This window comes from Aquarana catesbeiana, linkage group LG10 (assembly GCF_042186555.1).
Source record: "Aquarana catesbeiana isolate 2022-GZ linkage group LG10, ASM4218655v1, whole genome shotgun sequence".
Classification (NCBI taxonomy): Eukaryota; Metazoa; Chordata; class Amphibia; order Anura; family Ranidae; genus Aquarana; species Aquarana catesbeiana.
In genome coordinates, this window is record NC_133333.1 from 60098973 (window position 1) to 60117318 (window position 18346).

The 18346-nt window shown below is 43.2% G+C and overlaps 1 protein-coding gene across 2 annotated transcripts in view; it reads right to left on the reverse strand.

The window, feature by feature from the left end:
- LOC141110716 (protein kinase C and casein kinase substrate in neurons protein 1-like) overlaps positions 1–18346 on the reverse strand; it is a 214292-nt gene that overhangs the window by 171031 nt on the left and 24915 nt on the right. The window contains exon 1 of one of the 2 annotated variants that reach the window (XM_073602250.1): positions 517–571. The exons of the other annotated variant lie outside the window; for it this stretch is intronic. The gene's annotated coding sequence lies outside the window, so the exon portion shown is untranslated. Of the gene's footprint in view, positions 1–516; positions 572–18346 lie in introns of those variants that run through there. 2 annotated transcript variants of the gene reach the window in all.

The following is an 18346-nucleotide window of genomic DNA, read 5'->3' on the forward strand; positions in this document are numbered from 1 at the left end:
GCAGACTATTTCTCCTCCTCTGCTCAACTCCTGCAGACTATTGCTTCCAGGATTTCCTCACCCATGACCGTGTAAGGATGAGGACGTCACTCTTGACCGTGTAAGGGTGATGTTCCCAGAAATCCTCTCCTCCTGCGCAAACTTATCCTGTAGTTTTCAATGTACTGTATATGCCACATCTTCTATAAGTAAGAAGGACCCACTCTGAATAGTTCCGTAAGCTAGCTCTGGTTGCTCGCTGCTACTAGACCAAAGGCCTGCAGCACCTCTCCCCGGAGGCCTAGTAGTTTAAAAGCACATGTTGGATGGTGGACTACTGTTCCCAGCCAGCCCAGCTTGCAAATCCTGTGCCCTCAGGCCACATTGATTTGACACATATCCCCACAGTCTCTCCCCTGATCCAGGACTCCTCATCATTGACCGTGTAATGACAAAGACTTTGCTAATGACCGTGTAAAAGCAAAGTTCCCTCACAGACTTCCTGGCACATCCAGCCCTCCACTGTGGTACACTCACCGATCTTTCTCTGCCCTGAGTCCTTGATGGAGAACTTGACCGGACAATGCGTTCCGACAGCTTCACCTGCCCCTCTGCTCCAGGAGTTCCTTATCGATCACTGTGTAATAATAAGGACATCACCAATGATCATGTAAAGGCGAAGTTCCCTCACAGTTCTCCCTGGGCCTCCTCCTGCGATTGGCTCACCCCCCCCCCCCCCCAGATTGGGGTTCCCTCCTGCTGCTGTCTAGTATTCCATTCTCCACTTCACTCAGCCGACCACTCCCCCAGTGGCATGTTACCTCAGCTTATATAGGAGGCCCGCCCCCTGCCAATTCCAGTTGGGGATTGGTCAGGGCTCCCACATGAGCTGCCTGCCACTCCAGTTCCAAGCCCTGCCCCTCTTCCAGAACATTCTCCCTGGAAGCAACGGAGGCGCCTCAGAACCAGAGCACAGTTGGCCACACCCACTGCTACTCTATCCACTCCCAGCCCACAGATCAAAACAGACAGGCCTAGCTTGCAGCATAGGCCTGCCTAGATTTGACTGTGCTGACAGTCTATTTAACAAAAAATCTTATTACTAGCACCTACCTGATGATTGAGGGTGCTACACATGCATTCTCCTGGAACTGATTATGCTCATAATCCAAGGTTCCACTGTATATTATTATACTATATATTAAAGTAATATTATACCTTTTTATAGTATATACTATTTCAGTTTTGCTAATTGGACTATGAATGAGCATCACCACACTGGCAAGGCTCTCCCTATGCATTTCCCTTTGGTAAACTATGAGAGCTGTTCAAGTCAAACCGGGACTTTTGATTTTATACAATAAAAAACAAATTTCAAGGAGTGAAAACTCCATTTGTTTTTCAACATACTTCCCTGCTACATTTTTATACTTCTCCCAGCATTTTACCAATGTCTGGAAACCTTCTGCACAGAAATATTTGTCAGTATGCCTGAATCATCCTAGGACAGCCTGCTTCACTTCGTCATCAGTGCTGAAATGAAAGATTCGTCTCTTGTGCAATTTCACGGCAGTTGATGTGTCGATTATCCAGGATCAGTTGTTCCACGCGCTGAATGTTCACAGGAATGACTGCTGTCGGCTGGGAACCACCACGGCTGGGATTGTCACTGATGGATGTATGGCCATCTTTGAAATGTTTACACCATTCAAATGTTTTATTGCAACTGAGCGTCTCATCGCCATACTGTGCTTGGAGTCTTCTAAAGATATGCATGGATTTTACGCCTTAGTTCACAAGAAACTTCATCACCACACTCTGTTCCATGCACGCACTAACGCTGTTGTCTGCCATCTTGATTAACGGTCTCTGTACTGGCCCGTGACATGTGCACCGCCTATAGGTAATAGGACACACTTGCCACTTACTACTGGGTGCAGTACCACCACCTAGCATCCCTTTTTATACATGTAAAATTAGAAGTACCGGTTTGACTTGAACGCCCTTGTATCTCACCATCCAAAAAAGTAAAGAATTTTTACAGCTGGGTTACAGTATAGGATGACCAATGAATAGGGAAAAGGGGGTTTTACGTAGCCCTTTCTTAACCTCCCTGGCGGTATGATTATTTCAGATTTTAGGTGCTGAAAGCGGTACCATTATTTTGCACAGAAATTTGGCGTTTTATATTGTAGGCCTGTAATTCTTAGGAATAGTTCACTTAAATCTGTCCAAACAAGAGTCTAGTAGACATCCCGGGTATGATAAAGTTTGAAAAACGAAATAAAAAATTATAATATAATAACTAACTATAAATAATTAAAACACATAATAATATAATAATAATAAAAATTATATAATAATGTAATCAAATCAAAAACACTGAAATTTGCTCAGTTCCAGAATTTTAGCTTTTATTACTTTTAGTGTTTGATGACGGATCTCCCCACAAATCACTATCGCTCAATTCTGCAAGTGATTCTAATTTATTATCGCTGTTTTCTAGCTGGTCTAAAACCACTTTTGATGTAAAGAGACAGTTTTGGTTGCTATGGACAATCTCCAGTTTCCAGGCAGAAAGAACAGTTTTATATATATAAAACTGCATGCAGGACACTGGGCAGACCACTAGGGACAAAGGGGATGTGTAGTTATTTGATACAGTACTGTAATCTGTAAGATTACAGTATGCTGTATCTATACTGTGTGTTTACTGTGTGTTTCACTTTTGAATTTGCCGCCGAACTCCGTCCCCGTGCGTCGCAACGCTCGCAGGGAACGGAGCTCGGCACTGTGAATCGAGCGAGACACAGCGGCTCGCCGATCACAGCGGGGAGACATCGCAGGAACCAGGGGACAAGGTAAGTAATCTCTTCCTGGATCCTGCGATGCAAGCCCGAGTCTGGCTCGGGGATACCGCTTTTGGTATGTAAAATCCACCCCGAGCCAGACTCGGGAATACCGCCAGGGGGGTTAAGACATAGGTGTAAAATACTGCTGAATGACAAATACAAAAAAGACAATCCTGTGAAAAGAAAATATAACATTTCATAGTTACATAGTAGGCAGTGGTTGAAAAAATACACAAGTCCATCAAGTCCAACCTATGTGTGATTATGTGTCAGTATTACATTGTATACATTGAAATACCCACCATTATTCTTGGTGACTTTAACATTCCTGTCAATGTTAACAGCCCAACTACAGCTAAACTTCTCAACTTAACCTCATCTTTTGACCTAACCCAATGGACACATACTTCCACTCACTCCAATGGTAATACCCTTGACCTTGTATTCTCCCATCTCTGCAACCCTGGCAACCTCACCAACACCCCCTTTCCTCTATCTGATCACAACCTCATTACTTTCACTGTATCCTTGCCTCCAACCACCCATCCCTCCAAGCAGCAAACAATTACTTGTAGAAACCTTTGCCACTTTAACCCTTCTCTTCTCTATTCTGCTACTGACCACCTATGTGACATAATCTCTACCCTGTCCTGTCCTGACCTGGCCACTTCTGTCTACAACAGTTCACTCTCATCATCACTAGATGCACTTGCTCCTCTAACCGCATGCAGAATTAGGCCCCGACCGTTCCAACCCTGGCAAACTGACAACACTAGAAATCTCAAGAGACATTGCCGTGCTCTTGAACGACTGTGGCGTAAAACCAAATGCCTGCAAGACTTCACCCTATATAAATCTGCCCTTCTAAAATACAACTCATGCCTCCATGCTGCCTAACAAGCCTACTTTGTCTCACTTATTAATGCCTTGTCATCCAGTCCCCGTCGGCTCTTCTCAACCTTTAACTCTCTGCTTCGTCCACCACCCCCTCTACCCACTAACTCACTCACTGCCCAAGAGATTGCCAATCACTTCAAAGACAAGATCGATGCAATTCGTGAGGACATCTCCACTGTGCGTACGTCTTCCCCACCCATCATACCTTGCCCAGCAGCACATTCAACACTCTCCTCTTTTGAATTGGCTACTACGGAAGAGGTTACAAAAATTTTCTCGGATGCCCACCTAACCAATTGTCCCTTGGATCCTGTTCCCTCACAACTACTACGGTCACCCTCTTCTTCTATCCTATGCTCCCTCACCCACATCTTCAATCTCTCCCTTTCTAGTGGCATTTTCCCCTCCCCTCTAAAACATGCGCAGATCACTCCCATTCTTAAAAAGCCCTCACTGGACCCTACCAACCTGAACAACTTAAGACCCATCTCATTACTCCCATTCACCTCTAAACTTCTAGAACGCTTAGTCTACAACCGTCTTAGCTCCTACCTCAATGAAAATAACCTTCTTGACCCCTTACAGTCTGGCTTTCGCTCGCAGCACTCCACGGAAACTACCTTACTAAAACTCACTAACAATTTACTAACTACTAAAACCAACAGCCAGTACTCCATACTCCTACTACTTGACCTCTCTGCGGCCTTTGATACTGTTGACCACCCGCTCCTTCTCAATAAACTACATTCCCTTGGCCTTCGAGATTCTGCTCTATCCTGGTTCTCTGGCTATTTATCACAGCGCTCCTTCAGTGTCACCTACAACTCTGTCTCCTCCTCTCCATTGCCCCTTTCTGTGGGGGTCCCCCAAGGCTCGGTTCTTGGACCCCTTCTCTTCTCTATCTACACCTCCTCCCTTGGTCACTTAATAACTGCCCACGGCTTCCAATACCACTTATACGCTGGTGACACCCAAATCTATCTGTCTACTGCTCACCTCACTCCTTCAGTCTCCTCTCGCATTACTAACTTACTAACTGACATATCAGCATGGATGTCGCACCACTTCCTTAAACGAAATCTCTCTAAAACTGAGCTATTAATATTCCCCCCCGCCCGTGCCCCCCTCCATGACTTTTCCATCAAAATCAACAATGCAACCATCAGTCCCTCCCCTCACGCCAGGGTACTAGGTGTAATCCTAGACTCTGACTTGTCATTTCAGCCTCAAATCCAATCGCTGTCAAAAGTTTGTAGAATTCACCTCCGTAACATCTCTAAAATTCGCCCTTTTTTAACAAATGAAACCACCAAGCTCCTCATTCACTCCCTTGTTATCTCTCGCCTTGACTATTGCAACTCCCTTCTCATTGGCCTACCTCTCCATAGGCTATCCCCTCTTCAGTCTATCATGAATGCTGCTGCCAGACTTATCCACCTTACCAACCGCTCAGTGTCTGCCAACCCTCTACTTCAATCCCTACACTGGCTCCCAATCACCCAGCAAATTAAATTCAAAATTCTAACCACAACATACAAAGCCATTCACAACTCTGCCCCAAGCTACATCACTAATCTTGTCTCCAAATATCACCCAAATCGACCTCTCCACTCTTCTCAAGACCTCCTGCTTTCAAGCTCTCTCATCTCCTCCTCCCATGCTCATCTCCAGGATTTCTCCAGAGCCTCTCCCATCCTCTGGAACTCGCTACCTCCATCTATCCAGCTATCCCCTACTCTTGCTACCTTCAGGCAATCCCTGAAAACTCATCTCTTCAGGAAAGCCTATCACGTCTCCAACTAATCTCCTACCACTTCCACCAGCTCATTCCCCACAGTTACAACCTTTTGTACCACCTGCCCCACCCTATTAGATTGTAAGCTTTTCTGAGCAGGGCCCTCTTAATCCTATTGTATTGTATTATAACTGCATTGTCTCCCTTTTATATTGTAAAGCGCTGCGTAAACTGTTGGCGCTATATAAATCCTGAATAATAATCCTGAATAATAATAATAATTGTATATCCCTGTATGTTGCGGTCATTTAGGTGCTTATCTAATAGTTTCTTGAAGCTATTGATGCTCCCCGCTGAGACCACCGCCTGTGGAAGGGAATTCCACATCCTTGCCGCTCTTACAGTAAAGAACCCTCTACGTAGTTTAAGGTTAAACCTCTTTTCTTCTAATTTTAATGAGTGGCCACGAGTCTTGTTAAACTCTCTTCTGCGAAAAAGTTTTAATTCTATTGTGGGGTCACCAGTATGGTATTTGTATACTGAAATCATATCCCCTCTCAAGCGTCTCTTCTCCAGAGAGAATAAGTTCAGTGCTCGCAACCTTTCCTCATAACTAAGATCCTCCAGACCCTTTATTAGCTTTGTTACCCTTCTTTTTACTCGCTCCATTTCCAGTACATCCTTCCTGAGGACTGGTGCCCAGAACTGGACAGCATTCTCTAGGTGCGGCCGGACCTTGTAGAGTCTTGTAGAGTGGGAGAATTATCATTTTATCTCTGGAGTTGATCCCCTTTTTAATGCATGCCAATATTCTGTTTGCTTTGTTAGCTGCAGCTTGGCATTGCATGCCATTGCTGAGCCTATCATTTACTAGGACCCCCAGGTCCTTTTCCATCTTAGATTCCCCCAGAGGTTCTCCCCCAGTGTATAGATTGCATTCATATTTTTGCCACCCAAATGCATTACTTTACATTTTTCTACATTGAACCTCATTTGCCATGTAGTTGCCCACCCCATTAATTTGTTCAGATCTTTTTGCAAGGTTTCCACATCCTGCAGAGAAGTTATTGCCCTGCTTAGCTTAGTATTGTCTGTAAATACAGAGATTGAACTGTTTATCCCATCCTCCAAGTCGTTTATGAACAAATTAAATAGGATTGGTCCCAGCACAGAACCCTGGGGAACCCCACTACCCACCCCTGACCATTCCGAGTACTCCCCATTTATCACCACCCTCTGAACTCGCCCTCGTAGCCAGTTTTCAATCCATGTGCTCACCCTATGGTCCATGCCAACGGTCCTTATTTTGTACAGTAAACGTTTATGGGGAACTGTGTCAAATGCTTTTGCAAATTCCAGATACACCACGTCTACAGGCCTTCCTTTATCTAGATGGCAACTCACCTCCTCATAGAAGGTTAGTAGATTGGTTTGGCAAGAACGATTCTTCATGAATCCATGCTGATTACTGCTAATGATACCGTTCTCATTACTAAAATCTTGTATATAGTCCCTTATCATCCCCTCCAAGAGTTTACATACTATTGATGTTAGGCTAAGTGGTCTTTAATTCCCAGGGATGTATTTTGGGCCCTTTTTAAATATTGGTGCTACATTGGCTTTTCTCCAATCAGCTGGTACCATTCCAGTCAGTAGACTGTCTGTAAAAATTAGGAACAACGGTCTGGCAATCACTTGACTGAGTTCCATAAGTACCTTCAGATGCAAGCCATCTGGTCCCGGTGATTTATTAATGTTAAGTTTCTTAAGTCTAATTTTTTTTTTAATTCTGTCCTCTGTTAACCATGGAGGTGCTTCCTGTGTTGTGTCATGAGGTCAAACACTGCAGTTTTGGTTACTGAAGCCCCCCGATTCACTCGTGAAGACTGAGGAGAAGAATAAATTCAATACCTTCGCCATCTCCCCATCCTTTGTACCCAAATGTCCTTCCTTATTCTTTATGGGGCCAATATGGTCTGTCCTCCTTTTTTACTGTTTACATACTTAAAGAATTTCTTGGGAGTTTTTTTGCTCTCCTCCGCTATGTGTCTTTCATGTTCTATCTTAGCCATCCTAATTGCACCCTTACATTTCTTGTTGCATTCTTTATAACGTCTGAATGCTGATGATGATCCCTCAACCTTGTATTTTTTTGAAGGCCTTCTCCTTTGCTTTTATATGCATTTTTACATTGGAGTTAAGCCATCCAGGACTTTTGTTCGCTCTTTTAAATTTATTACCCAAATTTCTGATTTAATGAATGTTAACCATGACTATAATAAGCAATTGATATGACTTTTATTCTTTTTATTAAAATAGTATCTTTGTTTATTACAATGATGGTCACGGCTAGGGCCAGCATAGGGGACACCTAGCTACCCAAGCCATTTAAAAATGGAGTTGCTCTGCACTCATACGGTATTTTGTCTTTTCAAATGTGTTTCTGGTTGCATTAGCATAGTGTTTTGTCTCTACGAATGCATTTTTGGATGTGTCAGCAAAGTATTCTGTGTTTGAGAATGCATTTCTGATTGTGTCAGTAAAACCTCTGCGAATGCATTCAGTGTTCTGTCTCTGTGGACGTGTTTCTGTTGGCATCAATAAAGTAGTTTGTCTCTTTCTCAGTACAGTATCTATCTCTGTGGATGTGTCAGCACTCAGCACAGTATTCTGTCTCTGATGATACATTTCTGGCTTCTCTCTTTGTGGATGTATTTCTGGTTGTGTCGGTACAGTGTTTTGTCTCTGCTGTTTGCATCAATAAAATATTCTGCCTCTGCAGACACATTTCTGGTTGCATTAGTACAACCAAGGGTATGGGGTGTGGAAGAGGGAGTCAGCAATAGAAAAGATCCAATCACATACAGGCTCACATGTAGGAATTCAATGTAACTTAGAACTGTAGAAAATAAAGGACAAGTTGAGCTAACAGCTGTGTGATCCTGCCTGAGCCAAAGACAATAGGTCAAAATCTCAGACAGTTGTAGCCCTTATGACTCTTATGGCTTTGGAAGGCCATAGTAAACTGGAAAGGAAGGAGCTTCAGGTTAGGAAAGTTGTCAGTGTGTCAATAAATCCACCCCATTGTTCACAACAGTCTTCTGCTGTCAAAACATTTTCTGCTGTATGTCCATGTATGGAGCCACAATAACCTGTATGTAAGTGATGTCAACGTTACGGATGTAGCACCCCATGTCTTATGGTTTGTAGTCCAGGATAATTGCTCTACCCTTGTTGGCTGTTTTCAGAATCATAGATTTATCTCTGGAAAGAGAATTAAGGATACATCTTTCATCACAACTGAGGTTATGAAGTGGCCATCTGGTTTTAGAGATTGTGGTGGTGTCATGTGGCAGGTGGGATAAATTAATTTCACAATTTAAATTGAGGTGGCATGCTACGAAACCAGGTAGGTTATGTACAGAACAAAAACATAAATAAGATAAACCCTGTACATAAATGCAATTTCATTCACAGAACTGACAATATGCAGTTACAAATAGAAAATCCTAAAGGGACACAGCCGAAGCCCAGCATTGCCCAAGACTGTCAAAGACCCCCAGTGCATGTCTGCAATAAATTAAAAAAGTAACAATGGCAGCCACTCTTCAGCAGCCTTGAACAACATTGGGCATCTTGTGTATTGATGTTCCTTTTAAATAAGAAGGGGCTGCCTCCAGGTAAGCTTCTTTTCAATGCCGTGTTGCATTACATATAGGTTTTCAAACATATATCCTGAGTAGTTGAAACAGTTTAGTTAGTTTTACATAATTACACTATTAGGTTGAAAAAAGTCCCTCTAGTTCAACCAATAGGAAAAAAACTAAAAGAAAACCTCCATAAACAATGCCTTGAAATAGTATTCATAGCCCTTGAAATTATCCTACAGTTTGTCATGTTACAACCAAAAACATAAATGTATTTTTTGGGATTTTATGTGATAGACCAACACAAAGTGGCACATAATTGTGCAGTAGAAGGAAAATGATAAATGGTTTTCAGAATTTTTTAGAAATAAATATCTGAAAAGTGTGGCGTGCATTTGTATATAGAGTCCCGTTTACTCTGATACCCCTAACTAAAATATAGTGGAACCAATTGCCTTCAGAATTAGTAAATAGAGCCCACCTGTGTGTAATTTAATCTCAGTATAAATACAGCTGTTCTGTTAAGCCCTCAGAGGTTTGCTAGTGTACCTTAGTGAACAAACTGCACCATGAAGGCCAAGGAACACACTAGGCAGGTCAGGGATAAAGTTGTGGAGAAGTTTAAAGCAGGATTAGGTTATAAAAAAACATCCCAAGCGTTGAACATTTCACGGAGCACTGTTCAATCCATTATCCGAAAATGGAAAGAGTATGGCACAACTGCAACCTACCAAGACATTGCCGTCCACCTAAACTTTATAGGCCAGGTAAGGAAAGCATTAATCAGAGACACAGTCAAGAGGCCCATGGTAACTCTGGGGGAGCTGCAGAGATTCACAGCTCAGGTCAGAGAATATGTCCACAGGACAACTATTAGTCATGCACTTCACAAATCTGGAAATTATGGGAGAGTGGCAAGAAGAAAGCCATTGTTGAGAGAAAGCTCTGGTCAGATGAGACCAAAATGGAGCCTTTGGCCTAAAAGCAAAACGCTATGTGTGGCAAAAAACTAGAATTGCACATCACCCTGAATACACTATCCCCGCCGTGAAACATGGTGGTGGCAGCATCATGTTGTGGGGATGCTTTTCTTCAGCAGGGAAGCTTGTCAGACCTGATGGGAAGATGGATGGAGCCAAATACAGGTGTCAGGATCACTGCTCCTGCTCCTCATTCCAGCATTCTGGTTTTGGCTATTGCATTCTCCATGTCTGTGTCCACCTGCTAGGTGATTAATGTGGTCAGTCACCTGTTATAAGCAAGTTAAACTCTCATTCCTTTTCTTGTGATAGAAAATTATACCTGTGTTGTTCCTGATCGAGCTCCCTGTCTGTTTGCCCTGCTTTACTAGTTTGGATTTCCCTGTGTATGACTTCAGACTGGATTATTGGACTATTCCTTGAACTCAGCCTGCCTTTCACCTGGACTGTCATAGAACCACGCTATCTGTCTGCTAACTGCAAGTAGTCCGTTTGTTTGCTCAGTTTGCATCTGCCCTGGCATGGTGGTCAGGCACTATACCATTGTGTATAAGTCCTGAGGGCAATCAAGTACCGGTAGGCCTGCTTGCCTTAACGGAAAGGGGGCTGATATAGGTGAAGTACACAGTAGCTAGCTATAGCGTCTAACCACCTGCCTTGGGGTAGATGTGACATTATCACAAGCCTTTAATAAAAAAAAGATTCTGTCAAAGCGGACTTTACACAGGGTCCCTTATTTGCTGAGGAAATTTGCAAACTGACATACCAAGTCTAGGAACTGTCTGTGTGTGTGTAAACGCACCTCCAGCAGTAATACAGGAGCCAGAGCCCAGTCAGTGCTCTGTTATCTCAGTGCTGGTGTCAGTGCTCTCTTATCTCAGTGCTGGTGTCAGTGCTCTCTTATCTCACTGCTGGTGCCAGTGCTCTCTATCCTGGTGCTGGTGTCAGTGCTCTCTATCTCGGTGCTGGTGTCAGTGCTCTCTATCTCGGTGCTGGTGTCAGTGCTATCTCGGTGCTGGTGTCAGTGCTATCTCAGTGCTGGTGTCAGTGCTATTTCGGTGCTGGTGTCAGTGCTCTCTATCTCAGTGCTGGTGTCAGTGCTCTCTATCTCAGTGCTGGTGTCAGTGCTCTCTATCTCGGTGCTGGTGTCAGTGTTCCCTTATCTCAGTGCTGGTGTCAGTGCTATCTCAGTGCTGGTGTCAGTGCTCTCTAATTCGGTGCTGGTGTCAGTGCTGTCTATCTCTGTGCTGGTGTCAGTGCTCTCTATCTCTGTGCTGGTGTCAGTGCTCTCTATCTCGGTGCTGGTGTCAGTGCTCTCTATCTCGGTGCTGGTATCAGGGCTCTCTATCTCAGTGCTGGTGTCAGTGCTCTCTATCTCAGTGCTGGTGTCAGTGCTCTCTATCTCGGTGCTGGTGTCAGGGCTCTCTATCTCAGTGCTGGTGTCAGTGCTCTCTATCTCAGTGCTAGTGTCAGTGCTCTCTATCTCAGTGCTGGTGTCAGTGCTATCTCAGTGCTGGTGTTAGTGCTCTCTATCTCGGTGCTGGTGTCAGTGCTATCTCAGTGCTGGTGTCAATGCTCGCTATCTCAGTGCTGGTGTCAGTGCTATCTCAGTGCTGGTGTCAGTGCTCTCTATCTCAGTGCTGGTGTCAGTGCTATCTCAGTGCTGGTGTCAGTGCTCTCTATCTCGGTGCTGGTGTTGGTGCTCTCTATCTCGGTGCTGGTGTCGGTGCTCTCTATCTCGGTGCTGGTGTCGGTCGGTGCTCTCTATCTCGGTGCTGGTGTAGGTCAGTGCTCTCTATCTCGGTGCTGGTGTCAGTGAGGGAGTTAGCAGCGGAGAAGCCAATCAGCTGGCAGTGCCAGCGCAGGATGTGGAGCAGAGGATCAACCCTGCACTGGGACCTCCCAACCCCCCCCCAGTGGAGCCCTGCATAGGCAGGGGTAAGGGCAGGGAGGAGGGAGGGGTTAGGGGCTGTCAATCACAGGTGGACACACTAGGACACTGGCACAGGACTGAGCTGTCCTTACTGTTAGTGACACATGATCAGGAAGAATGGACTGGGGGGGATGGGGCAGGGGTGGATATAAAGACCAGTCTCTGGCTGTGGCTGAGGGATGCTGCAGGAACATGGATGGGGGCGGGGGGGTGGCTCTCTCATAAAAAAAAAATGTTGTTGGTCGCTGGCTGCAGAAGAGGTTGTGGCATGGTTGTAGCTTTGCCTTTCCCTGCAGCTGGAGCCCCTGATCCCCCCCCCACACACTGATTGACAGCCCCAGAGAGGGGCTGTCTCTGGCTGGCTTCTCTTCGGTCGGATCGGCTTCATACAGCGCTCGTGAGGCCTCCTCCGCAGTGCCTTCTTCTTCCTCTTCTTGTCAGCTAGATGCCTCCTCCGGGGTGTGCGGAAACCGCCGCTCCGCTGAGCACTCCAGTGGTGGTGGGGGGGTGACGGCTGGGGGGGGGGCGCGATCTGTGTCTCCCGAGCAGAGGGAACTGTGCTCACTACTCAGGCTGCTGGAATCTCCTCCCCTTCTCCTCCTTAAGAGAACACAGCGCTGGCCCCGCCTCCTCCCCAAGACAGCCACGCTCCAACCCCTCTCTCCACTGCTTGGCCGTGCTTGGAACTGCTTGGAGCTCAGAGGCCACCTGCTGCTTGCCGGAGATTAACGTCGCACCCTTGGCGACATTTTTCAGCAGAGGCGACTCTTTAATTAGCCTAATTGCCGAATTAGAGAGCCGCCTCTGCCGGGCCCTACATGGCTGCGGGCCCCATAGCGCACGCAAGGGTCGCTATCGCGGTAGTTCTGCCACTGCTAGCTATAGTGTCTGACCACCTGCATTGGGGTAGACATGACAACAGGGCAATATTAAAAGAAAATCTGTTAGAGTCTGCAAAAGACTTGAGACGGGGCGGAGGTTCAACTTCCAGCAGGACAACGACCCTAAACATACAGCCAGAGCTACAATAGAATGGTTTAGATCAAAGCATATCCATGTGTTAGAATGGCCCAGTCAAAGTCCAGACCTAAATCCAATTGAGAATCTGTGGCAAGACTTGGAAATTACTGTTCACTGATGCTAATAATGAACAGAAAAGGAACTTACTCACATAGCCACTTCCGTAAATTGAGGGATTGAATAAGGGAAAAAAGTGTACTATAACAGTAAACCTACACTAGGTAGGACTTTAAAGGCATAGGAAACAACGAAGAGGTATGAGAATAAATACTATTTATTGAAAAATACACAACATGAATAGAACAATATAGAAAAATTAAAAATTATGTATACTGATACATAATGTGCAGTGAGCCCTTGTGTATCACAATACTAAGGTATACACAAGGGCTCACTGCACATTATGTATCAGTATACATGATTTAAAATTTTTCTGTATTGTTCTATTCATGTTGTGTATTTTTCCTTGTCAAAAGAAGTTTATTGAGTATACAATGTTATAAAGATACATGAAGTAAGTTTACAAGGATCTATAAAGTAAGCTCATTGTTTTACAGTAGGGTTTATATAGGTAAATATCATTAAATTTCAAATATTAAACATTGGGTTCACGTAAACCTAAATTAAAGATATATATAATTTCCTTAGTTACTTTTGTAGGTATTTAAATGATTTATACCTACTATACATATTGTGTACAAGTAGAGTGTATATAGGTCAAATAAATTCTGATAATGAGCTTTAATCGTAAGGTGGAGAAAAGGAAAGAGAAAGAAGAAAAAGGGTTGAAAGGTAGAGGTATGGTCCACAAGGTTGTCCCGCTCGATGTTGTGTATTTTTCAATAAATGGTGTTTATTCTCATACCTCTTCGTTGTTTCCTATGCCTTTAAAGTCCAACCTAGGTTTACTGTTATTGTACACCTTTTTTTTTCCTCATGCCGCGTACACACGAGCGGACTTCTCGTCGGACTGAACTCCGAAGGACTTTTCAACGGAGTTCCGACGAAACGGACTTGCCTACACACGATCCCACCAAAGTCCGATCGTTTCGAACGTGATGACCAACGACCGGACTAGAAAAGGAAGTTCAGTAGCCAATAGCTGCCCATGCGTCGTTTTCGGTCCGTCGGACTAGCATACAGACGAACGTTTTTTTTTCGATAGGTATTGAGTCCGTCGGAAAGATTTGAAACATGTTCTATTTCTAAGGCCTGTCAGATTTTTCAACAGAAAAAGTCTGATGAAGCCCGACACACAATCGGAATGTCCAACGGATTCGTTCCGTCTGACCTTTTCTGCCGGAAAGTCCGGTCGTGTGTACGTGGCATTATTCATTCCCTGTTCATTGATGCTCTCTATCCAATCTGACAGATCTTGAGCTATTTTGCAATGAAGAATGGGCAAAAATGTCACTCTCTAGATGTGCAAAGCTAGTAGAGACATCCCCCAATAAGACTTGCAGCTGTAATTGCAGCGAAAGGTGGTTCTACAAAGTACTGACTCAGGGGGGCTGAATACAAATGTACGCCACACTTTTCAGATATTTATTTGTAAAAATATTTTGAAAACCATTCATCATTTTTCTTCCAATTCACAATTAGGTGTCACTTTGTGTTGGTCTATAACATAAAATCCCAATAAAATGTATTTGTTTTTGGTTGTAACATGACAAAATGTAGAAAATTTCAAGGAGTATGAATCATTTTTCAAGGCACTGTATACAATTCTGTACCCACAGCTGATCCAGAGAAAGGAGAAAAAAAATTAAAAAAAAAAAAAAAAAAAAATAAAGCATGCCCCAATGAGGAGAAAAAAAATCCTTCCTGACCCCCCAGGAGGCGTTTGCATAATCCCTGGTGTTATTACCTATAGATATCAATATCCAGTTATATTTGGTGTATTTAGGAATGCATCCAGCTCTTTTTAAAAACAATCTACTGAGCTGGGCAGAACGAGTTCTTGAGAGAGTCTATTCCATATTTTCACAGCTCTTACTGTGGAGAAGCCTTTCTGTATGTCAAGGTTAAATCTCTTTTCCTACAGACGTAAAGAGTGCTTCCTTGTCATCTGTAATAACCTGAAAGTGAATAACTCAGCACTAAGTTCACTTTATGGACCACTTACTGTATGTAAGTATAATAGTTTGTTGTTTTTTGTTTTTTTTTTGCAGCCTAGCTGGAAAGTGTGCTGTTTTGTATATTGCTTTGGCGTGGTGGCCAGGCACTATACCATTGTGTATAAGTCCTGAGGGCAACCAAGTACCGGTAGGCTGGAAAGTCTGTATGAAAGTATAATAGTTTGTTTTTTTGTTTTTTGTTTTTGCAACCTAGCTGGAAAGTGTCCTTCTTTTTTTTTTTTTAATTATATATATATATATATATATATATATAGCTTTGCCAATGTGCACCTTTTGCTCTTTTTTGTTCGTTTTTGTAGTTTCCCTTTGTTTCTGGTTAGTAAAGCCTCTGCAGACACATTTCTGGTTGTGTCTGTGCAGTACAGTCTTTTGGCTTTGCAGATGCATTTCTAGTTGTGTCAGTAGAGTATTCTGTCTCCTTTGCCATATTTCTGGTAGCTAGGGGAAGAAGAAAATATAAATCTGTCTCCGGCCACAGCAAAATTTGTAGCAAGATTTTTATTATTATTATTATTATTATCTTGCTTGGTTTATAGAAGAAGGACCCAGGGTAAAAAGCTATAGTCTCAATAGAGAGCAGCTGTCGACATGCTTGGATTGCAAATCACAGAACCCAAGTGAGCTGGACTTATGAAGAAGGAAATATGAAGCTTGCACAACTGCAAATGACAGGTGCAAAACCCAGTCATAGCTGTTTGCACATGTGAATACAAATCACAAATTGGGCTTTTTTGCATGGGCTTAGCAAGAAGCTTACAGACATTACGGAAAGATAATTTATTGATGAATTTTCACAAAGTGTCCTTATATGTATGGAAAGTTGGCAACTCAGAGCAGCATCTACAACACAAAGGTTGTGTGAGGCCACCTCCTCCATTTATAGATCTCTTTTCATTGATGGAAGCTAAAGTACAGCTTCTATGAATGAACAGGCACAGTTGGCTCTCTTGACTAGGTCCAGCATCTGTATTAACCCCTGCAGCACTGGAAGATTACCATTGAGGGGGTTTGGCAGGGGAATGGGCAGTAAACTTCTGATTTCAACAAGACAGCAGCACAGGGGACACTGCTCATTGCATGTAAGTAAGCTTCAAAAAAAGTAAGCTCCACAAATCTAGAAGATGAACTGCGTAAGAATTGTCTCCCTAGGAAACAACTAGAGCTGCACGATGAATCGTCAAGAATCGTTATCGCAATTTTTTAATTTTTTTTTCCCCTGTTGCGATCTTGAATAAAGTGTTTCACGATTCTTTCTATCCAAAGAATTCTCTCTGCTCTTCTGAAGCCACAGCCCTCAAAACAAAGGAAGGAAAAAACCGGGTAGTCTGCCAAGAATCACAACATTCTTTATCAGTTGAACTTAAGACCCCTTTCACACTTGGTTGTTTTGCAGGCACTATTGTGCTAAAAATAGCGCCTGCTTTGCAGGCAGTTTTAACCCCTTTTCGGCCGCTAGAGGGGCGGTTTTAACGGTTTTACCGCTAAAACGACGGTAAAGCGCCGCTAAAAATAGCGTTTTATTGCCGGCGCACCCATCGCCCCAGTGTGAAACCGGCCTTAGTCTAAACATTGAAACACTTTGTCAATGGAATAGACTTCTGTGTAAGTGAGGGAAGTTTAACCACTTAAACACTAAACCTTTTTCTGATATTTGTTGGTTTCAAGTTAAAATCTTTTTTTTTTTTTTTTAGAAAATTACTTAGAACCCCCAAACATTATATATATATATTTTTTTAGTAGACATCCTAGAGAATCATATGGTGGTTGTTGCAATATTTTCCGTCACACTGTATTTGAGCAGTGGTCTTTCAAATGCATTTTTTTTGGAAAAAAAAACAAAACAAAAAAAAACAGTAAAGTTAGCACAATTTTTTTTTTTTTGTATAATGTGAAAAATTTACGCCGTGAGAATCGTGAGAGAATCGTGATCTTTTTATTCTAAGCAAGAAAATTGTGATTCTCATTTTTGCCAGAATCAGGCAGCTCTAGAAACAACATATACACACCCTGCTTGTATAATTTGATTAACCACTTGACATCCACGCTATGGCCGAATGACGGCCACAGCGCGGACCTGAATTCCCGGGAGGTCGTCATAAGATGGCCTCCCCTGTGCACGCGCCCTGCAGGGCGCGCGCTGTAATCACCGAGTCATTAAGTCCCAGGCCCCTTACCATGTGATCAGCTGTCAGCCAATGACAGCTGATCACATGATGTAAACAAAAGATCGGTAATCGTTTTTTGTTTTTTTCTACTCACGCTGATAGCGTGAGTAGAAAAAAAAGCCGATCACTGGCTGAGATGCAAGGGACAAAGGTTCCGAAGTGGAAGAGGCACATGTGCCCACAGTGCCACCTATCAATGCCCACCAGTAGTGCCAATCAGTGCCACCTAGCAGTGCTGCCTATCAGTGTAACTGATCAGTGCCCATTATTGCCACCCATCAGTGCCCATCACTGCCACCCATCAGTGCCCATCACTGCCGCCTCATCAGCGTACATCAATGAAGGAGAAAAATTACCTGTTTTAAATTTTTTATAACAAAATATAAAAAAATATATATTTTTTTTTTTTTTTGTTAAATTCAGTTTTTACATTTTTTTAACAAAAATTAAAACCGCAGAGGTGATCAAATACCACCAAAAGAAAGCTCTATTTGTGGGGAAAAAATGATAAAAATGTAATTTGGGTACAGTGTTGTATGACCGCGCAATTGTCATTTAAAGTGCGTCAGCACTGAAAGCTGAAAATTGGTCTGGATAGGAGGGGGGTTTAAGTGCCCAGTAAGTAAGTGGTTAAATAAAAAAATAAAAAAAGGATTCAACTTTTTGACATTACATGAACATGTGCAACAACATATTTGGGCTATGTGTATGGGTGTAGATACACTTTAAATATTACAGAATACTTTCTTCCAGTGACTCTTTTTTTCCATTTTATTTTTTCCATGAATGTCCTCAAATCACTTCATCCATCTTCATCCTCTCCACTTGCAGCTGTGCTAAAACATTCTAAAATCCTCCATCACTATGAATTTTATGATCAACCATGCTCCTTAGTTGTTTCGTTTTGCTTTCTCAGGGGCACACAGCAGAGGGGATGGGCACAGCAGTGAATAGAGGCTCTCTGCCATAAGTAATGAAACTTACTGTAGTCCAACAGCAG